The 23,817-nt window shown below is 40.4% G+C and overlaps 1 protein-coding gene and 1 long non-coding RNA gene across 4 annotated transcripts in view; one reads left to right on the top strand and one right to left on the bottom strand.

Annotated features, from left to right (window-relative positions):
• The window catches only part of LOC133838944 (uncharacterized), an 81,711-nt gene extending 61,964 nt beyond the window's left edge, over window positions 1-19,747 (bottom strand). For both annotated transcript variants that reach the window (XM_062270220.1, XM_062270219.1), the window contains exon 1: window positions 18,499-19,747. The gene's annotated coding sequence lies outside the window, so the exon portion shown is untranslated. The remainder of the gene's footprint in view (window positions 1-18,498) is intronic.
• Window positions 1-23,817, top strand: part of LOC133838952 (uncharacterized) — a 104,566-nt gene that overhangs the window by 79,881 nt on the left and 868 nt on the right. Inside the window, exon 3 of one of the 2 annotated variants that reach the window (XR_009894031.1) lies at window positions 303-440. The exons of the other annotated variant lie outside the window; for it this stretch is intronic. This is a non-coding gene — a long non-coding RNA (uncharacterized LOC133838952). Of the gene's footprint in view, window positions 1-302; window positions 441-23,817 lie in introns of those variants that run through there. 2 annotated transcript variants of the gene reach the window in all.

Raw genomic sequence — 23,817 nt, forward strand, 5'->3', positions numbered from 1 at the left:
TGAATTATTGTTTTCCCGCATTGAGTTCTTCGAACTGCCTAAGGAACTTTTGCCACCAAGAGTTTTTTCTCTCTCTCTCTCTTTCTCTGATATTTATTCCACTTTACCGCCTGCAGCATTTGAGTTTTAAGCAATATTTTAAAAGCTCGTCTTTTGCATATTTCATGTATTATATATTTACGACGCCTCGACTTGAGCATTTTTGCTGAAATGTAACGAGGCAAACTGAAATTGAGTTGAAAATGTTGCACCTGCAGCTGCCGCTGTTGAAACAATTTCCATTTTGCTCTCTTTTTTTCCAGCTGCACCCTCAATTTCCGGCATGAGGCCGGCGAGGCTTATCCGCTTCTCCCAGCTGCCTACCACTGGTCACGCCCACATTCATTGCAACTATACGCTCAGCTGAACTTCAGCCAAAATGAAACCATTGCAAATAATAAAAAAAAGCGAAACAGAACAAAATCCTTACTCTCGAAATTTGTAGTACATTTATTTTCTGAGTGTTTTTTTTTCGCGTTGCGCCAAAGAAATGTGTTTTAACTTGCATTTTTAATATCGAGCGTGGCAGCGACCTAAATATTTGCAATGCTGTTAAATTAAAAAAATTGAACAGACAAGGGAATGTGGACGAGGAAAACGGAGGACGCGAAATCAACAACTTGCCGCAAGCGTAGGACCGTATTATAAAAATGGCGACAAACGACCGGAAGTAGCGTGGCAAAAAAAAACGCTAAAATATATATGTATGCGACACACATATAGAGACACAATCGTATACACTCACACGCATACATACGACAAGCAACAACAACTACAAAAAAAGCTAACCAGCCGGCTCAGCAAAAGTCCTGGCGCTGACTTCCTCCTCTGGTTTAAATATAGCCAGGCCAACGCTAAAGCCAAAGCGAAAGCCAAACAGTCGACAAACGCCAAACGCACGGCAACATTGTGCGGCAAATGGAAGCCATGGATGGTGGAGGTGGGGCGGAAGGGCACAAAAAAAGGAGGCGGCTGGGCTGGCGACAACAAGGGCGCATCTATCGCAGCGCATATAATGAGCCACCGAGCTCCATGGCCGCGACATGGCCGTTGCTCATTTCCAGGTCGACGTAATTTGTCCATAATTTGTCTGCGTCTTCCACACACACACACACAGACAGGCGACGTCGGCGGCGACTCGGCTGGGATTGGGTTTTTTTTTTGGTTTCGAGCTAGAGATGGGGACTGTGTCTGTGTCTTGGAGTTTTATCTATGGCGCACTTAGACGCCGCTATTTATGTCTTTTTATTTTTATAATATGCATCCGACCACAAAGTTGTTTTTTTTTGGGTTTTGCGGTTATTTTGGTGGCATTTTGTCTGACAAAAGAAACGTGGAACAATTATGAGAGTTTTGTGGCAATAACACATACACGTGTAGCCAAATATAGCCAACTTCGTTTGTTGTTTTGCTGTGTTGTCTGCCTAAACGTAAAGTCCCCGTGGTGCCTTCTACAGTGACTGATAAGCACGCCATGCACGTGGACTGGACATGGCACACTTTTTGCGTCGGTCGGGGGGGAAGCCATTAATCTAAGCTACTCACACGACACAAACCTAAAACCTCGAACCCAAAACAATTGTCTGTGATCTGCGGACAGCGTGCTAACAACTTTTTCACGCTCAAATGCAGAACCTGACAATGTAGTAGCAAGTGTGTGTGTGTGCCTAATTAAAATGGACACGAGTTAATCATGTTGATTGTTTTCACTGATTGATTGATTGTTTCGGTTTCAGCATTCGCAATGGCATTCTATTAGGATTGCGGTTCGTGTTACCAGCAATAGAATTTTCTTGAAAATCGCAAAATTAATTGGGGTCTCTTGTCGTGCGTCCTCAAATTATATCCAATCGTTATTCATATGTTGATGTGGTTAAAGTTTCACTTAAAGAAGTATTTTTCACTAATTTGTCAAAAATTATTATCAAAGAGAAATACCATGTGAAAACGGTATGAAATTATTGAAACGGGAATATTGATTTTTATTTATTTATCACAAATTGTGCGGTGTTTTTCTCGACTGTTGCTAATATCATTTTAAATAGCCATAAATTAGCAGCGAGCGCACTTTAAATTTGCCACGCAGGATGCGGGGAAGCGGAACGGGGAAAGCACATTATGTGTTTTTATTTAAATATATTCATGAGGCTGTTGCCTGTTTGACATCGTGCTGCGAAAACAACTATAATAAAAACAATAACAGCAGCATAAGCAACAGCTGCAATGACAATAACTCTTTCCATTGCCCGCACACACACACACACACACATACACAACAAACACCGATACATAAAGTCACATTCTTACACATACCTATGCAAGCGACATGCAGCTGTTGCTCTCGTTGCCTGCCCCCACATATGTAAGTGTGCTGCACCTTTTTTTTTTTGCAATAACAAGCAAAACTTGCGCTCTGAAACGTGAATGTTGCGCCGCTTGTTTTGTTAAAATCTCCATCTGTCTGCGTGTGTGTGTGTATGTCTTGACTGCGATATATGTGGTTTGTGTTTGTCTGTGCGTGTGTGTGTTTGGGTGGTTGTATCTATTGCATCAGCACTTGCAGCTGCTGTTACTCTGGCCCCGCTAGCTATGCCTTCCGTTTTTAATTGAAAATGTTTTGTTTTAATTAACTGACGCGCGTTTTTTTATGGCCACCATATCTGCCCTTTAGCCCAGCTTTCGCTTTCTCCCTTTCCCACATTCTCTTTCTATATCACACACACATGCTGTCTATGTGTTCTAGGCCTGTTAAATGCATCGTTACTTGGGATTGTTTAAGCGCTTTGCTCTTTCCACCGACTCGCGACGAAGCGAAGAATGTTGGCCATTGATTTTGCTACATTCTGTTGTGTGTGTGTTGAGTTGTTATTATGATGCGCTTTATTGTCACGCGGCTGCCACAAAATGCTTCATGTGCTGGCCGCATCAAATTTATGTTTACAGCACAAATGGGAAGAGCAATGAAAAGTGTGTGTGTGTGTGTGTGGCTGGCAAAGCCAAGTCAAGCGTTGGCAGAAACAATGCCGCAAAACGGAAACGGAAGCTGCGGCACTCATGTGTGCGTATGAGTGTGCTTGTGTGTGCAACGACACTCAAAATGTTTTGGGTTATATGAAGACATAAACATAAAAGTGTTTTATAATAAAGCAAAGCGTGAAATAATTCACAGCGCAGTGCTCAGAGTCCGCACCAAGGCACAGAAGCCAAGCTGACAATTTTTATAGTCTTCTTTTCTACTGACAAACTCAACGCTCACACACATCGCACATCGCACATTGGACACGCTGACAATGATGTTAAATAAAATATTGTTTATATGCCAACATAATAAATGGCCATAGCCAACAGAGGACTCATAAAGTGCACGTTAGTCATCGTCATCAAACAAACACCTAGGACATTATTAAAGCCGTCGTCGTGGAGCGCTGCCATAAGAGTTAGCCAGCGTAAATGTTATGCGTCTTGTGACAATAACAATTATGACAGATGTGCTAAGCGAAAAATGCCACTTGAAATATGAAATATTTAACTCAGCCCACTCACACACACATACATTTTTCAATTCTATATTCACTTCCGTATGCCATAACTGCATGTGTACACATTGCATAATCCCGATTCACTCTAAATAAGATAAATGAATTCACTTTCATTATTTAACAAATGGCTTTAGTATTTACTAATTGTCACGGGAATAATTGTCCGGCTGACCTAGTTAACGGTCTCAAATGTGCCAGAGCGAGACACAGAGAGAAAAAGTGAAAAGAAAAGCGAAAGAGCGTGCTCAAACAAAAATAAAATAGTGAATATGGCAAAGGAAGGATATGGATCCGGATTCGGAGCCGGAGTTAGGTTCGGTGTCAGCAGCTGTTTGGTTAACCCCAAAAACTGTGAGAGAGAAAGTTTTGTGTTGCGTTTAGTTTGGAAAATTGCTAATTTATTATTTTGCGCATTTAAATATTTTAAGTGTCCCGCAGGATTTGCACTCGCATGCACATGAACGAGCAAACACACACACACACGCGCGCTCGCTTTTGCCAGATAAACTTGCAAGGACACTAAAAAATTTGTCGCCAGCCTGGATCCCGCTGAGTCTTGTGTCCTTCGTCGTCGTCGTCGTCGTGTCCTGCGTCCTGTGTCCTATGTCCTTTGCCACGTTACAGCCAGCAGCCACGTTACAAGTTAATATAATTTTAATGAAAATTAACATGAAGCCAGGCACTTTTTGCTCCACACGCTTTAATTTCCCAAAAGACGTGGCGACACCGTCAGCCCTGACAGCTGACACGTATATGTGCTTGCGATTGTGTGTGTGCTTGTATGTGTTTTTGTAGGAGAGAAAGGACATGTGTTAGTGCTGCTTTATTACACACATGTTAGGCAACACACGCTGACTACTAGTTGAGGAAGCCGACTACCATTTAAGCTGCTCTCATTTTCATTTCTCTCTTTCGCTTAGTTATATAACTTTTGGCTTTTTTGCTTAATTTGTTGCTGCTGCTACTTTTGCTGCCGTTGCTACTGCTGCTGCTGCGGCTGTTGCACGTTTAGACGGTTGAGTCAAGTGCGTTCTCGTGTTGGGATTTACGCAACTAATTTTACATAGGCAAAATGGTTGAAATGGCTGCTTTGATTTATAATACCTAAAGCTGGCGACGCCCAAGCGCACTCTCTACACATTAAACTACAGCCTCCCGCCACAAACACACACACGCACACGAAGTCTTTGTATATGCTGCTGTTTACCTACCCACCGCGATTGTAGGTGGGCGTGGCTGGCAACAGTTCATAAGCCTTTGAAACATGGCACGCGCTTGTCGGCTCAAATTTTGCATCAGACAAAAGCACTCGCACTCGCGTCGCGCTGAGCACAAATCCTTTGTAAACTCAACTTTTGGTGGTTCGTCCCCATCTTATATGCTTGTCGCTTTTCGCAACCATTTTCCATGTTTCCAATATGTCACTGCACCTTGATGATTTTGCTCACGTTCGTTTGACAGTAACAAGCATATGCATAACAAGGGAACGACTTGGAAGCGAGTTGAAGATTTTACTGTGTTAATTACATCTATAAGTTCGGCTCGACATAAAAATAATTAAAATATGCAGACCATCAAATAATAATAATAGCTTTCGATAATGTTTTGACTGCAATCGAATCGTATGTAAATCACCATCATCATTAATTACATTTAGTTAGCTGCATAATCAATATGTAAATGCCAAACGAATACTTGTCCACTAATTGACTGAGTTCTGGGTTTCAGTTTCATCTCTTCATCGAATCTAATGTCAATTTGTCTCAATGCAGTTGATCATTAGTCTTATGCCGATACCAAATCGCATCGTGCATTTCATTGACATTTGTTGATCACTTGTTAATGCGCAGCAGTTTGCCATTTGTTAGCATTTACAACAAGCAGCTTGAGTGGTCAACTCGACCAGTCACCGGTCACTGTCAATTAGTTAATATATTTGTGACCAGTTTTATCGGCAATCGCTAATAAATAAATTCCATGACCTTTAGCTCGGGTGTTTTTCTGGAGAGGCTGTGTCTATCTCAGCGTTTGTCTTTGGCCATAACAAACAGAACGCAACGCTTTAACACAACATCAAATAGCAACGACTTTTCTCGCAGTCTGTCTCAATGTCTGGCTGATATCCTGCAGCTCCTTGGTGGCTGCTGCTTCTGCTTCTGTTACTGGCATCTTTTGCTATCGCTGCCTTTTTTTATTAGCTTTGTCTTTCAATCTGTCTCAATGTCTGTTATGTGTCTTTTATTTTATTTGTTCCCGTCGATACTTCTGTTGGCGCTTCTGTTCTTGCTGCTGCTGATGCTGCTGCTAGCTACAAAACAACAGCAACAAAGTAAAATCGATTTTTATTTGCCAATAGCGCAGAGAGAGCTCTCAGTTTGTTTGCAGCTTTTGTTGTCAGACATATTAAATGGTTTGCTTTGCAAGGCATCAGCTGGCTTGACTCCAGCTCTAACTCGAACTCTGGCTGATTGAAAGGCACTTCACTTTCGAGTGCCCATTTGAACTATTTATTATTTATATATATGTATGTATGTTTGTATGTTGCGTCTCGGCATCTTTTCTCATTGTATCTAAAAATAAATATTCTAATTAGCAGATGTTGTTGAGCCTACAAACTTTTTACGTAATTATTTGAACTCGATTCCATTGATTTTGCAATTATGGGGCACGTAAAAACGGGAAGTTGCGTCGCAAAAGTTTTGCTCGTTAAATTTAAATAATTTGCTTAAGATTGTGTGTTCTGTTTTCTTTAAATTATAATTAATAGGCGTGGGGCAGGACATGGCTGTTGCCTGTTGGCTGTTGGCAGTTGAGTTGCTGCTGTCACGGCAACCCGGTTCAAGTTAAAGAATTCCTGGTATTGTAATTAAGCAAATGGTGCCTATGCCTAATGAGCTTAACGCTTGGCCCCCCACCTTGCGCACAAAATGCCCCACGATTAGCGAAATGTTGCACATTGTTGCTTTTGTCATATGTCAAAGATGCTAAAGTGCCCGCCGGTTGAATGTACAACATGATAGCAATAGCAACAGCAGCAGGCATCAACAAAAGCAACAGCAACGGCAGTAGCAACAGCGGCAACGTCAACGAGCTGCAAAGGATGCTTGGCCTGGAGTCACAAGGACTTCAGCCTTGATTGGGCATAGACAAAAAGTGCCGCCATCAAAGCCAGCACCGACATATCAGGCGCTATCTAACACCGCCCTCCGCGCGCCCCCCTCACCACCTCCACATAAATGTCAGCTTCTGCAATGCCCCACAGCGACACGTTTCGTTGCTTTTTGGGTGCTTTGCACTCAACGTTACGTTAGCCCACTTTAGCCGCCGTTGTATTCGTCAGCTTTTGTTTCTGCAAACGAAAAATGGAGCACACGGCAGATTTAGCTACTGATAGTACGTACGTTCATTCGTTTGTATGTGTGTGTGTGTATGCATACAGGTGTGAGTGTGTGTGTGTGAGTGTACTGGTGTGTAAAGTGCCTGCCTAACCAATTTGTGTGCCATACAAACTAATGTGCTTTGATGTAGCTGCTGTCGCCTTAGTCTAACAAGCGCCATCACATACACAAAAAGCATTGCCTACTTTTTTGGGCGGCGCTTGACAGCAACAACCACAAAGACATCGATCAAATTAAGCAAACACATTTTTTTGTGGGCACCCACACACATACACACAAAACACTCACACACACACACATCCGCTTTCAGCTTTAGAAAATGATTCGAGTTGACAAGAAAAGTGCCACACGATACTTTATGTTCCGTTGGCGCATTGCGTATACGACGCGTCGTCGCTTGTGACGCGCCCCAAAGTGCGGCAGCTGCAATGTGTGTGAATCAATCAAAATCAGCGCAAAATTATGCCGAAAATTGAATTATTGATTCGATTAAAGCGCACCTCAGGACACGCACACATGCGCAAGCACACACACACACAAACACACTTAAGCAAACACTCAAGTAGCAAATAAATAAATAAGCAGCGGCGAGAAGCTGCCTGAGTATGCGGAAGGAATGAAAAGCTTTGCCATTTTACCATGCCTGGCGATCAAATTACGCACACTCCAAAGTATACACACACAGGCGCACACACACACAGAGACGCATTTATACATGAGCATTACAGTTACATTTACCGTTCACTTATGTTGCGCCACGCAGGCACATTAAAGGCCACAAATCGTTTCAAGCTCTCAATATGCAAACACATTGCCATTCACTGCCTGATTCCCTACTTCCCCTTCCCCTTTCCTCTTACCGTTCACTCTCACTATCTCGCTTGCTCTTTCATTCTCTCTCTTGCTCTGCTGTGTGTCGCTTGTCGTCTGTGTGCCACGCAAAGCGCTTAATCGTCTATATTATTTTATACACACACACATACAGAGGCCAGCACGCAATTGTAGAGTGAGGATTGGAGCTTATACTCGTACCATCATCCATCGATTACAGTCACTTATTTATGTGTTTTCTTATTTCTGCGGCGTTTTCATTTTGTTTGATTTATACCATGCCTGCTTTTTATATACCCTGAACCTGGCCAAAGCAGCTAGGCCAAGCCTATGTCGCCTCTTATCTTGGCTAATTTAGATTATGCTTCATGGTAGAAATTTTCCATGCAAATTAACTGCCATCGACGTTTTGTATATCAAATAAATTTCGAATTCATTTTTTAGTCATTTTTCTGATTGATGTAATAAAATGTATATTAAACGCAGTTCTGAAAATTTTCTATTTTATCAGAATAAATATATATATTTGGTAATCTGTTTTAAATCCTTCTATTGACAGCGTAAGGGCTGAATCGTTTCGGTGTTGGCAAAATGAATTTTCTTTCTTGCTTTTGCTGCTTTCATAAATAGCTGTGGGCCATGAAAGCTGGCAGAGAAAATGCTGTCATGTGCTGCTCTCCGCCATTTTGTGTGCGCAATTAAGCGTTTGATGTGCGCTTTTCGTTTGAAAATTAGGCTGAACAGCGAAAGTAGCCGGAGGCAACCTAATATCTTTCATAAATAATTTATGCGATTTGTTTGCTGATTTTTATTAATGCCAATGCATTTGTGGGTATAACTCACAGCTCGACGACTGACTGTATCTCTGTGGCTTTTTGCGTATTTTTGTATGTAGCAAATTTATAGTTTCAGCTGAGAAGTTAAATCAATTTTAAAATGGCATTTCATTAGGAAATCTGAATTCCAAATGACAGGCAACATTATTATTTGGTTTCTAAATTCAACTCGCTCGTGTATGATTGTGGGCGTGGTTGTGTTGGTGACCGTGTTTTATATGTATAAGTGGGTAGCGATTAGCGTTGGTTTTCCTCATGCTACGAAAGATTTAAAAGCTTTTCGATATGAACAGAGATGAAAGGCAGCGATTTTTGAAAGAGATTTAAAATTATATGTGTTTGGTTTTTTTACTGAAAGGCTTTAAATGACCCTTTTTCATAAACAGTTGACAACGTATGGAGTTTAGAATTAGAGATTTAACTTTTATGATATGATTTTGTACTAAACTATATTTAAACATTTAACTATTCAAAATGTGCTATTCATTTTGAAGTGTCCTATTCATCTTAATACGAAAATTTACTTGCCAAACACTTTATGCGAAAACCATTGACAACACGCACAACAACGAAGTGAAGTATCTAATGCATATATAGTTGACAATATGGAATTATGAGCATCTGGCCAACATGGATAAGCTGCACTATCTTTACCGCTTTTAAATATTATGCAAAGCACTTAAATGAGAGTTTGCACTTACATAATACAACCATACTCTTGTTAACTATCTACACACAGACGCGCTTACCCATTTACTTAGTTTGTATGTACAAGGACCTTTCTTTCTCCTCCACTCTTTTGCACTCTATCCTCTGCTGGGCAGCTTGAAAAGTTGTCCTGCTTTTGGCCCTATAGATGCTCGTACTTGTTTCTAGTGCTGCCATAAAACGTTGCTCGACAGCCATGCAACAAATTGCGTTAGGATTCTGAACTCTTGCACCTGTGCAGCAAACTATGCGCTCCCACAATGTCCCTTTCCGTATCTCCCTCTCTCTCTCTTTCTGTCTATATCCACCTCTATTCTGTATTCTCTATTGCTCTATATATCTATAGTAAATATGATAAATCACCATACCCTCGAATGCTGCGTTGCCATTGCTGCGTTGCTGCTGCTGTTGTCCATGACAAATGACGCAGAGCCACGTGCTAAAGCCCCAGAGATTCTGGCAATGCTGTATGTACAGAATGCTGTTCCACATACACTAACACACACTTACACACACACACAATAATCGATGCGATTTGATGCATGCCAACTGTATATTATAGGTACATACATACTTGCATACGTATTGAGTGACCAAATATGTATCTGTGTATGTATGTGTGTGTGAGCGCACTTATGTAGTACTCTTACAGCTACAAGTTGAGACCATGGCCATGCATATATAATACTTATATATCAGCATGTTTATGTCTCCTAAATGTGTAGCATAAATATTCATTTTTATGGCAAAGACAAGGGCAACTCGATATGTGTGTGTGTTACTGTGTACTGTATTTGTATGTGTGTGTGTGAGTGTTATGCAGTCAAAATGGCGGCAGCTTGCCGTGCTCATTGCGGCGGAAACGGAAGTGCTTAAGAAGTAAGCAGAAATCATAAACGAAAATCACGTAATGCTTTTCGTGTGCGAGCGAGCTAAGCGAACGGGCGGGTTGCCAGCAACTAAGAGAAAGAGGGAGAGTGGGAAAGAGAAGCAGAGTGAGTAACTTGCCTCAAGTGGCAGGTGTTGCAGCAATGATTTTCAATTTTACGCGTGAAAGTCATGCGCTAATTTTGTTGTTGCCATTTGCCTATTCATTGTCATTTGCCACACTTTACTCCAGCTCCAGCTACAAGCTCCATGCCACTTACACTTCTTCCACCTCCACTTCCAGCACGCCAAACCAATTGACATTAATGACACGCCAATTTGCCCTAATTGAGATGCTAGCTAACGCCAGCTTTGTTGTCCCTGATATCGTACATTTTTTAATTAGCCGGGTTTGAATCGTGTTTCCTTTCACAATGCTCTCTCGCGTTTTCTTTTCTTTTTTTTTTTTTGGTTGTTCGTATCTTTTTGCTTTTAAGTTAATTAGCTCGCATCTGAGCAAGCTGTTGATTTCTAATTTGATCTTACGCCTTCCCCTTCTGCCCCCTTTTTGGATAATATTTTGCATTCAGCGCATGTCTGAGCATGAACATCAAGCTGAAACCAGGTGCAATATTGACCTTCTGCTTTAGCTTTTGACAAAGTCGTCAGATTCATAGGGTTTACTTTTAACGAGCATATCACAGTTCTCCATTGCCACAGACCAGTCAGTCAGCCTCCCTACTCTAAGCTAGAAATTCACTCTATTCATGCAAATCCTTTCAATACGTATGCAAAGACTTTGCCTTTGGCCCCAGCAAAAAATGCGTTGAAAATATAAAAGTCACGTAACTGGCTGTCGTTTCCGGTTGTGCCGCACACGCGCCACACCACATACTGCTTTTCCACTACCACTACACATATATAGTATATGTGTGTGGCATACACGCACAAACGGTCTCGCACACAGTTACTTAGTTTGGGCTTAAGAATTTGTTTGTATTTGACCGCTTTGATTACGCTTCGATTTTTGCCATGCAAAAGAAAGCAAAGAAAAGTGTGTGAAAGTTTTTCCTGTTTGCCAAATTGTTGCCCCAAGTTTTGGCTTTAGTTTGTGCTCTCTCTTCTCATTTTCGATTTCATTCTTCTTCATTTTCGTATTATACAGGAGTACACTAGTCAATGGTATTAGTAAGAAAATTACTTTATTTATATGCAATATTGAAAGTTGCCTCAGCAACCATTTACTGACATGTATATATAGAATATATATGTATATATATTTTTATACATATAAGCTACGTATTTATAGTAAGCATGTAAATGCGTGTAATTTATGATCAAGCTGAGCTTTTAGCTTTCGGGGATGCACACATAAAAAAGGTTTCTCGTGCGCATAGTTTTTATGCAAAATGCTTTGCGGTCGTGTCCTTTGCTTGCATAAGTGTATGAGTGTATGTGTGTGTTAGGGTTAATAAATTTAAATTGCCACACATAAAACAGAAAAGTTATAGTCTAGACAACATATTAACTGTTAATTATGTCACAAGTGAAATGTCAGCTCAAAAAATAGTTGCAACTTTTGCATATGCAAAAATGTTGTAGAAAATTTTCTGTCCTGAAAGTTTAACGACAGTCTAAGGTCTGCGGCAGCAGCAGCAGCGAAATGGCAAGACAAATACTGTGTAAGGGAGGTGCAGAAAAAAGAGAGACAACTTTTGCCATTGGCAAACCGGCAACAGTCAACAGTCAACTTCTACTTCATTTTGATGGCGCGCTAAATTGCGCAAAAAGTATAAAAAGGGAATATCAAAAGGCAGCAAGAGCAGCGGCAGCAGCAGGCAAAAATGATGTGCTTACCAACAGCACACCGACACACACACACACACACTCAGATAGCTAGAGGGATACGTTGATGCGTGTGCTGGCATCATTTTCATACGAGGCGCAAACTTTTTCTATGCTCGTCACATAAGCGAAGCCTAAGCAGACACACAGAGAGTTGAGCAAAGGGGCGTGGCGAGGGTCGCTGACATGCAACGCGCTTTCAATTTCAGCATGTGTGAGTGGTATCAATGTACAAGTCTATGCGTGTGACTGTTTCACTGTGCGAATGTGTGTGCGTGTGTGTGTGTTGTGAGTGTCTAGGAAATCTTAAAGCGCAGACAGGAAATATTTTGTTTTGCCTGCTGCTGTCATTTTTCTTTACTTTCTTTGCACACGTCACCATCACCATCATCATTATCATCATCTGGCAATGGTGATCATCATTTGTGGCTTCTGCTGTTTGGTTTGTGCAAATCCTTTGCTTTTTATTTTGCACAAGCACACACACGCACGCACACAAACACTCACTCGTATGCTCACATAATTGTGTGCGTCCTTGCACGACTTTGCTGCTGCATACTTTTAGGCTCGACTCGGTTTTAGTTTTTTTACGTGTGTTTGCTTTTAATAGCCATCTGTTTGCCTTGCTGTCAGCGTTTTATGCGTGACAAACAAACACATACTCACATACACACACACACACACACTCGAGACGCAAAAGTTTGCGTGACTGTTGGAGAAATTATGCCAAAAAAATGTAACAAAACAAAAGGGGAGAAAAAAAAATCTAAAAACTATGAAATATATTCACATTCGCCTTGAAAATGAGTAGCTACTAGCTACCGCTAGCTGCTGAATGGTTGGGCAAATGTGTATCAAGTAATACTGATTAAAGAGTTAAGCGACTGTCACGCCACTTCCCAGCGCAGCTTTGACTGAATGTTTGTTTGTTTTTGGCTTTCTACACACGAGCTTATCACATATAGTACTACAGATGAAGTTGTAGTTGTATTCGTAGGCACTTTATTAACTCCTGTGGCATATTTGTTGTTGTGTTACGCCTTTTGATTTTGATTTTCATGTTTGTTTGCCCAAAATGTCAAATATGTCAAATTAATTTTCATAGTACGTGAACTCTAGTACACAAAACTGTACATATATATTGTATTTGGTTTGCTTTCTAGATAATTGAATGACATTTTTATTTGCTCATTTCATATATGACAACTCTCGGCTGTCAGCCTATTTATTTGCCTTTGTGGCTAACAAATTCATTTTGATAAAATTTATGAATATTTAAAACTATGTCACAAAATTCCTAGACCCACAATCGTTTAACATTTATCTATGCAACGTGTGGCCTCATGTAAAATAAAGTTTCTTTCCAACAACATGTATTTTTACTTAGTTATTTATTGAAAGCAATTAGTAAACAATTCGAAATTGGTTATAAATATAGAAAGTATGGGAAAATGAGAAATTAATTGTGGCACGTGTAGCGAAAGTTTTTGTTTTTCGAATTTTCTAAACGGGTTTCAATGACCCCTATGTGAAACTTGTGTGTATAATTTTTTTTTTTTTAATAGTCCTAATGACACTAAATAATTAATAAGTCAACGGGCATATTGTATATTAATATTGGCTAATCTATATGGCATGCAAGAACAGTGATAACCACATAATTTTCCACATTAGTAACAATCGCCAAAGACGCCAATGTGGTTTCGAGTCACGAATTAATAAATAATTTGGTGGAGCGCAATCATGAAATTTGTAAGAAATGTATGCTAATCATGTACGCCCACAAAACACACTAACTGAACGATATGTGCGATATGTGAGTCGCAGTTCTGACTAATCAAACACACACACGCCTCGTCAACTGGAAAAGCATACAAGTCATTAGATTAAGTAGCGATTTTAGCCATTAATCAATAAACCCAAGGGTTGAGATTGCAACCCAAAAGCATACAAACACAAACACGGAACAAGCAAACGTACTCAAAGCTGCTCTATTCATTAATTGTTATTATTAATTTCGAGTATATGACAACTGTCAGTCAGTTGAAATAAATATCATTTACCATAGTCCATCAATTGGGCAAACAGTACATTATATTGGAATCATGAAACCATCCAAATTACAGTGGGGACTGACATTGCAGCTAAATATTGGGCAAATACCTAAAGGCAAAGAGAAAATTCTTAAATGCAATAAGGAACGGAGAATGGAAAAATGTAGCAACGATAACAGGCAAACAGTGAGTGAATGACTTAACTCAGTATTGCCTGACTGACTGAGTGGCACTGGAGCAAAAGAGGAAAACGAAAAGGAAATACGTAAGCAGGTGGCTCGAATAAACAGGAAAAAATCCACGAAATAAAGAGAGAAAATACAAATGAAGATGCAGCTGTGAATACGTATACGGATGCAGTTGCTCGGTTATTTCGTATATACTTAAGAGTAAAGTACATATTTTACTTAAACATAAGCAATGGCTATTATTTTAAGTTGGCCACGCGCTGGCTGATTTAATTTCAGGCTATTATGCGCCCACAATGCCAACGGTAAATGCACACAGAAAAGCATAGAAAAAAGCGATACAGAAAAAAACAGCAATAGCAGCAGCAGCAGCAGCAGCAAAAGCAAACGGAGCAACAAACCGCAAAATGGAGAGCCAACAACGGATATAGAGTAAAGCGTGCCGCACTTTTGGAGGTTACAACTAGCTGTAGCAGTAGACTGAACTAGATGGATACCCTATCTAGGAACAAAATATCTATATTCCTATATACTTAAAGTGAGATTTATTTCCAACACTTAAGAAATTTTGTTTCAACTCAATCTGAATTTTGCAACTTTTAATTGGGTTTATACTTTAATAAGCTTATATCCCATTTATGGTTAAAATAAGAATATACCTCATATGCCATATATCCTTTAAAGTCCAGGTGCATGCTATATTTTATATGTATGTATATCACAAGGAGTGAGAAAAGTGTGAGTGTATAAATGTGGCTGACCAGTGAAGTTGGTTAGCAAACTTGGAATGAAAGCTGGTTAAGAGTTGGCTGCTGGCTGAGTTTTGTTTTGTGCTGTTGCATTTCTTGGTTTTTTCTTCTTTTTTTTTCTTTCTTCTTAGTTGTTTTGTTTTTGTTGTTGGTAGTGGTGGTGGGCGCAGATTTGGGTCGAGCATCTGAATGAGTTCACATTTTACAGCTGCTGCTTTGGGTTAACTTCTCCTGTCGGCATTTTGCGCTCTTTTGTGTTTATTATTTTCATTCTCGAGCACTGCAGCTGTGTGTTTTCTTGTCCGGGTCAACATTCAGAATAGAGTAGCCAGCCAGTCCCCCATTTAGAAGCAAGCAAACCGAGTTAATTCTACATTTTCGATTCTTGATTGCAATTGCAATTGGTAAGGCATGGCACGGAATGCAAGGCAAAATATAAATTCCAAATACACTCGTCTACCAAACATCCAATTACATGCATCGTTTACGATTTTGAAACAATTTTTAGCAATTAAATTGCCTAACTAACTTAAGCCTCAATGCGTATTCAAAGTAAAAACTGCAGAAAGGAAAAATTTCAATTGAAATAATTAAGTCGAACGCTGCAGCAAATAGAAAGACAGAAATTAGAAAATAATAAACTAGTATTTCTTATTCGATTTACGAACTAAAACTTAAACTTTTGGATAAGATTTTTGTATTAATAAAAATGTTTATTGATAATGAATTCCGATTTCATTGTCTGCCAATTTAATGGATTCAGCCTTCTCCCGCCTCTCGAGCCTTCTCCCTCCGCTTTAAAGCAAAGACGATAAAAGAGTCAACAGAAACTTTTATTTAGTCGAAATACAAACTGTGTGCACACGAAAATAAATATGTATTTAATGCATAATAAAAAGAACATCGAAACTGTCTAGACTGAAAGCTAATGCTTGAATGAAAAGTGCCGCCCAAAGCGCACAACTTTTTCATTACGAGCAACTAAGTACTCGTACAATCAAAGCGCAGATTTCATTTCACATTGCATTGAGAGTTATGGGGTACAAGCCGCTTTGATTACCAATCCGCAACCCCAACAAGCTAAGCCCTGCCACCTGCCACATGCCACAAGCCGCCTGCTGCCTGCTACATGTTACCTATGTTATGTATGTAAGCGCAATCAGAAAACCGAGTATGTATGTGTGCTTAGGCATTTGAAACCTGATTAGCCAAGCACTTCAAGTGCCGACTGTTTGCTGCTGGGGTTGTGCAAAACTTGCGAGTGAGTAAGCCAATTGCCACACCCCCCTTGTGTGTGGCATGGCACATTTCGCTGCAGCACCATTGGCGGCAGCTGTGTGAAATTTATTGTTTCAAGTTAATGCCACTTGATGGATTATTTGCTTATATCTGCCACTTTGATTTCTGTTCTTCGGTTTTGCTGCTGCTTCTGCTAGTTGCCGGATTCTTTTGCTTTTATTTACCAGCTCATATTGTGTGTATGTGTTTGCCCTTTTTTGTAGAACCCTGCGTGTAATATGATAGCCAAGGCAAGGCAAAGTCGAGGCAATTGGCTTTTAAAGCATTTCAATTGCAGCACTCAGCAGTGAGTACTTAGTATTCTCTACTCAGTTGTTACTTATGACCCATTCGGTTAGGCAGCCAAGTGGCTAAGTAGCCTACTGAATGGCTCTAAGAAGTAATTCATCTGTTAACTTTCCTTTTGCCTGGCGATCAAGTCAACTTTGGGGTCAACTTGTGGACTATGTGATAGCTCGCTCATTCCACTCATCAAGTATTCAAATTAATTGCAAAACTTTTCATTTTCGGACAGCCCACGTGTTGTCATTCTAAGATATATAAAAGTATATGTATGTATATGTATGCAAACATAAATCTCTTTCGTGTCTACACATCCTATTTGGCATGTCTTTTACTTCTTCTTTGCCTGCTCGACCTCGAGCGCTTGTCAACAGAAGGCAGCAGCAGCAGTGAAAGTTTTCGTGTGCCACGACAATATTTACATGCTGCATTAAACTTGCTCTAAAGTTATGGCCCGGTTCGGTCCACTTGTGTTCAAAGTTTAAGCACCCAAATGTCCTTCCATGCTTTTACCATTAAAGTTACGCATACGCCAGGTTGGTCTCTCTCCGTCTGTCCCGTCTGTCTGTTCCTTTTGGCCAGTTATGTGATTTATGTGCAGGTTTGTGAGCGAGGATCTTAAGCTTGGCGGTATTTTAATAATTTAAACGGCAAAATCTGAGACAAGCTGCGTATTCTGGCCCTGATGCTGCTGCTGATGCTGTGATGCTCTGGCGCACTGCCAAGCCACGTTGCGCTGACTGAGCCGAAAAATGCAAAAATATCCTCAGCAATGTTGACAATGGCGCCAACACAAAGCGCATTTGGCAAGCGCCTGCAGCAATGCAAACACTCACACCGCAGCAAGCAAGTGTGAGTGTGTGTGTGTGTGTAAGGATGTAAAAATGTGTTCAGCAAAAGTGAAATAGCAACAATATACACTCGTGTGCATGTATAAATATATACTATATTCCATGTAGCCGAAAGAAACTTGAATGTGCAACTACTACGACGAATATAGAAGAAATAAAAAGTAGGTTATGCACAGACAGCATTTTAATATGATTTTCATGGCTTACTTTTGGCCAGACCAAAGCGACAGGCGACAAGCGACAGACAGACGGACAGACAGACAGACAGATAGACAAAGAGACTCGCACTTGCACTCGCACTTCAAAAACTGAGCCAAATACGGTCGCTCCACTCGACTCAGCTCAACTTAACTCGACTCACTGACTGACTGACACAGAAATGCACAAGTTGCGTATACGCTACGTGTGCATAAACAAAAACGAATAAAGGCAAAACGGATGAAATAACAAGGCTTTATGTACACATAAATGATACTGTCATAATTTCGAAATCAAATTAAAGTCGTCTTCAACCTACCCATTGTAAGTGGATTATTTTCAATGATTTTGTATGCGCTCAGCAAAATCACAACAAGTCTGCATCGGTTAGGCAAACAAAATTGCAGATATTTTATTGCAAATTAGATTGGAAAATCAATTAACTGAAATTTGCAAAATATCAACAAATGTAATCCTCAATTAAATTGCCAAAATGAAGTGCGTACAAAAACTCGATCAAGTCATGAACACTTGATAAAAAATAAGTAGACAATTTCTCTCTCTCTCTCGTAGAACTAATCTCATTCAATGACGTTGATGTGATAGTGACAACACAAACAAATAAACACTCTTTGGCGCAATGCTAATCTCTTTTCGTATAAGTATGGCATTTTGAATGCTACAAGCTGATTTCCAGAGAACATGTCGATATTGTGTGTTGTCAGTATATTTGCAGAATATTTAAGTAGCTAAACATATACATACATATGTATATGAACGAATATGTATATTGAACGAGTATGTATGCACTTACACAGGACGTCGCGTTGTATCCTTTCAATAGCATATACTCCGGTTTTTGTTTCTGTTTTCTTTTTTGTTGTTGCTCTTTCTTTTTTTTATTTTGGCTTTTTGGTTTTTTTGGGTGCTTTTTACGGCCTTTGTAATAAAACCAGCCCGAGGGACTCTTGTAGTACTCCCTGTTGTTGCTGTTGTTGTCGGTGTTTCTGCCACTGTTGTTGTTGTTGTTGTTGTTGCCGTTGTTCTTGTTTTTATATTTGCTGCTGATGCTGTTGAGGGCGTGTAAGCATTGAGCAAGTTTTATGCAACAAACGAGACGCACGCATCATCAATTGAGCAGGCGGTTTGCCGGCGGAAAGGCCAGGAAGAAGTGGCGCAACAAGGATCAATGGCAAACAATTGAGCAAAAAATATGGCAAAGTATTTGTGCGGATGCCAAGCATCAATTTTTCGGCCTTACTCTGCGTTGCCTTGCGTTTGCCTTTTGCGCACTGACGCCTTGGGCCTTATTTAAAGTAGCGAGGCGCGATGCGAGCGATGCGAACTTTATTTATGACTCAATAATGTGTATTTTGATTTATGCATTGTGGGCGCGTATGCCGCAAAGTATGCCACGCACACACACATGCACACACGTACTACACACGCACACAGACACTAAGTTATTGTTGCCGATGCTGTTGTTGCTGTTGTTGGTGTTATTGCTATTGCTGCCTGAAGCAAGCGACGCAATTTGCATAACAACACAAGTGTGTAAAAGGTGGAGCCAAAAAAGAATGTTTTGCTTTTTTGCACGTGCACTAACTATGTATTACGTTCCGTATACACACACTCACACTCTCACACACATGCAGGCACACACACACACGGACACAGCATTCAACAATTAATCACTGTGGTTATTAATGATTTTTGCAGCACTGATTTAGCACATTCGATTAACAGATTCTTTTGCTTCTTACTGCTTTATTTTTGTGGCTTTTGCTTGCGTTTTACCGATTTGCGATTAGCTGCAAAAAAGATACGCGGCGATATGCGAAACTCGGACGTAAACGTGAACGTGAACGTGCATGCTGCGACGAATGTTTCTGATTTTGAGCGGTAAACGGCAAACGGAAAATAACGGTACCCGACAACGACGGAGCAGCCAGCGCACACGACAACTACACAAATCCACGACCTTTTCAGTACTAAAGCGACTTTCATTCATTGCCATTCGTGCAATTCGAACGGACGTCGCGCGGCTGCGGCTTTGGTTTTCTGGCTTTGGCTCTGGCTCTGGCTGACGGCTCTTGGCTCTGTCTCTGGCTCTGCCATCGCCATCGCCCTCGACTCGACATTCTGCTTTGGGCTTTGGGCCAACTTCGGGTCGCGCAAGTTCGAAAGCACGATGGCGATTTGACACATTCGTGTTCTCGTATTTTCGTGCTCGTGTCGTGGGAGAGTTTCGAATATGCGTGAGTGAGTGTGACAGCACTTATGCGAAGTGAAGAGCAGCCATAACAGAGCAGTAGGGGTGAGAGGCGAAGAAGTTTATAAGTGTGCCATGCTTTACGCTGCAACCAAAACGAAGCTTTTACACACACACTGCTCACTACGCAGCCAAAGTAACCAGTATTCTACGGTTTTGATTTGCTCCTGTGTGGAATGTAGAGGTTTTGTTTGTGGAACGTAAGCTGCAGCAGCGTTGTTCTTTGAGTGAGAATCGAAAGCATACAAAGCAATGTGATCAATCAGGTGTATGCAATGATTAATCACCCATTGAATTTGCATCGAAGACATGCGGAAATTCAATAGAGAAGCCGATAAATTTAGAACATGAATGGCAAGCAACAAATTAAAATAAATCTCTCTCTGATGCTGATATAAAAGGTTAGGAAGGTAGCTGCCAATCCTCCCAACAGTGTCCTACCTCAATTCGAAAAGTCAGCTCTTTAGAACAAAATCCACCACGCATTCTTGTGGAACTCATTACACATCTCTCTCTCAGCAAGCAAAACTCTCTGAATACGCTCTTTGCTCTCCGGCTTACAACGGAAGTGCGAGAATACAAATTGCTCGGCAGCTGCAACTTGTCTGTTCACAGCAGCAAGTCAAGTCGGAAATTATGTTGTATGCTGCACCAAAAAAAATTATACTTATCAAAGCAAGCCCTTAACATTGCGTGACTACAAGAACGCGACCTTACTCAAGAACAAAGCCAATAAGATTGCACTAAATAAAAGCCCAAAAAAAATGCAAATTATGTATGATATATAACTAAAACTTTGCTGTATTGCTGCCCGTTTTGTGAATGTCGAGCTAAAGTTTAATTCACAATGTACTGCAATTGTTGTTGTTCAGCATCCCTATGAAATAACTCACTCAACTAGATAGGTGCTCATTTAATATTTCTTTATGATATCCATCTTGCTAGTTCTAGAATTAACAACGCTCTGCTGATTTAGCTTCTAAGCCGTTCATTCATTAATAAGATTTTCTTAATGCTCTTCGAAATGGTATGCGAAAAAAGAACGGCATAATGAGCAAAACTACCGTACTATGCATATACATACATACATATACTTACGACGCGACGGCCCCGTTACGACAATGGGCGCGTGTACGCTTTACAACATAACACGAGCCACAGAAACGAATCGCCAACGAGTTCGTTAACAGTCGCAACTGCAGCTACTCGCGCTCGATATCTCATCTCTCTCTCTCTCTCTGCCTGTCTCTGATTTTTATCGCTCTCTCTCGCATCCTTTCGGTTGACTTCTCATTTCGAACTCGCACATGCGCAGACAATTTCTTGTGGATTCCAACAGTTTGTGGCTTGCAAGATTTTTTTTCAAAGCAAATCAAATTTTTCGTAACGGTTTCACTCTTATACCACTCAAAGCAAAGCTCAAGTAGAAGTGAGTGTTGTTTGGCTTTATTATTGCCCCCTTTAACCCACTCAAATCTAATTTAAAAGTTCTATGTCACTGTTAAAAACTGTAGATTAAGCGTAAATCACTGGGGAAATGTAAATATCTGCACAAATGTATATGTATCACCAAACTATTTATGCTTAACTTTGTGCTAAAATTCTGCTAACGGGAACATTAAGTAAAACTACCAAAATTCCATGGCTAACTCACACACGGACGCCGTGAATGTGAATGTGAACGTGAAGGTCCATGGTGCAAGCCACGTCGTGTGGCGAGTGATGTGACTATGGCTTCAGCTGCTGGGAAATCTCAACGCTCAACCGCTAAGCATGGCATTTCATCAGCAGCCCCAGCAGAAAGCTTAGCATGAGCAGCGAAAGCAGCAGCAGCAACGACGGCAACGGCAGCAACGCCACCAAAAACCAATCCCCTCAACCACCTCATGAAACACCAGCAATGCAGAGGCACACAGCTATTGCACTGGTTTTGCGACTAGTTCAGTTTTGGTGTGGGTGAAGGAAGTACACTAAGTGCAGTGACCAAAATGCTGGCAAAAATCCTGAGTCCCGAGTCCTGACTCCTGATACTCCTGTACCGCCGGAAGTGGCGCCGCTGTTGCACATGACTTTATAGCTATTACGTTCGCCGATTTGTTGCTGTTGCTGTTGTTATAGCTGTGCCGACGACAGTTTGGCCGTAAAGCAAAAGTTGCATTAAATTTAAATCATGAGGTGGCGGTTTTTGTGGAAAGCAACTCGCGCAGTCTCGCAGACTCTAGCAAATTGACAGACATGCTGGAAGGCTGATTTACTGACTGACGAACTGACAGAATGACAGAGTGACTCACTGTTTAAATGAAGAGTTGAGAAAGTTCAGATAGCTAAGCAGCATTAAGCATTTTGTCATTAAAAGTTGGCGCATTTCCAAATGGAGTTGCAACGAATGTGGCAGGCACTTTACTACCCTGCAATTCGAAAACTCTCGTTTGCTTTTTACATGCAAACCATGAATTGTTCTATGGGAATTCGCACCCAAACTAACAATTATATAATTACACGCATTTTTTGCCATGCATTATCAGAATTGAGGCATGTCACTCTTTATCGTATGTGGGCTGATGTGTGTGTGTGTGTGTGGCAGAGGCAACTAATTAATCAGCTTGCGTAATCAATGCTTAATGACGCAACAACGCACCGGCATTTAAATGGTCTATAATTAAATCAAACACTCAATTAAACGTTGAATAATGAGAACAATGGCTTAAACTAGGTCGAAATAGATTGCTTCATTGATGATGTGTTAACTCATAAATCAATTTATACCTTGTACTGATATATCGCTGATAAATCTACGAATTCTGCAATTATTTCATGCGTTATCTCAATCGTATTTGCTTTCTATTATGTCTTAAGGGTTAACCTTTTTTTATTTAGAGCCCATTCACTTGGTTCGCTTTCATTAATTAATAAAACTCGAAATGGCAACCACAGCACATCAAACTGGCCAAGATTCTGAAATGACCACTGCCCCAAACCACTTCTCAAACCCGACTCTTTCATTTTACCTTGCCGAAACTTCAGCTTCCTCAAAGGACTCGAAGTTGGGTTGCGTTAAAAAGTTATAATTTAATTATTAAACATCTATTGAAAGTTATTTATGTATGGCTAAGTAAAAAAACCAACTTAAGCACACACACTCGAACACCCCCACACACTGTGTAACTAGCAAAGGGGTTGTTGGGATGGACTAAAAGAAGTTCCTTTGGTCAGCATTGAGGAACAGCGGAAGTATTTTTACCCATTATCCTCTTAGATCAAATATGTTAGCACCAATGTTTATTTATAAACATGGAATAATTTTCCCACATATTTACTTATATTAAAATATACATAGCAATAAAATTAAATAATAATATATTTGAAATTGAATTGAACGCAAATAATTTGTAATTAAATTAATAGTAATATATTTGAATTAAATAAAGAAACCTAATATATTTTAACTTCTATAAAAAAATATAACAACAAATTTTTGATAAAATAAATAAAATAATTTAATTGATCAGCTTCCAAAATGTATTGAATTCAATGATTGATTCGTCTACTATATAACATCATTTTGAGAGCAAAGTTGGACTGTTCTTCTCGAGCAGTGCAGTCAAGCTGTAAATTTATTTAGCCACACATCGAGAGACTGACATGCTCGAAGGTCCAAGTGCGCTGAAGCACAAAGGAATGGTGCAGCCATAGAAGGACAACTCTCGCCCCTGTGGCGGCCAACTCTGGCAACTTTGCTTAAAAACAGCAACCAGCAACTAGCAAACTCCTTCTGCCTTTCGCCTTGTGTCTTGTTGGCACATGGTTGGCGAATATGGGCGAGAAGCGGTCGAGAAACAAGCGATCCATGCATGCGACGAG

The sequence above is a fragment of the Drosophila sulfurigaster genome, chromosome 2R (genome assembly GCF_023558435.1).
Source record: "Drosophila sulfurigaster albostrigata strain 15112-1811.04 chromosome 2R, ASM2355843v2, whole genome shotgun sequence".
Classification (NCBI taxonomy): domain Eukaryota; kingdom Metazoa; phylum Arthropoda; class Insecta; order Diptera; family Drosophilidae; genus Drosophila; species Drosophila sulfurigaster.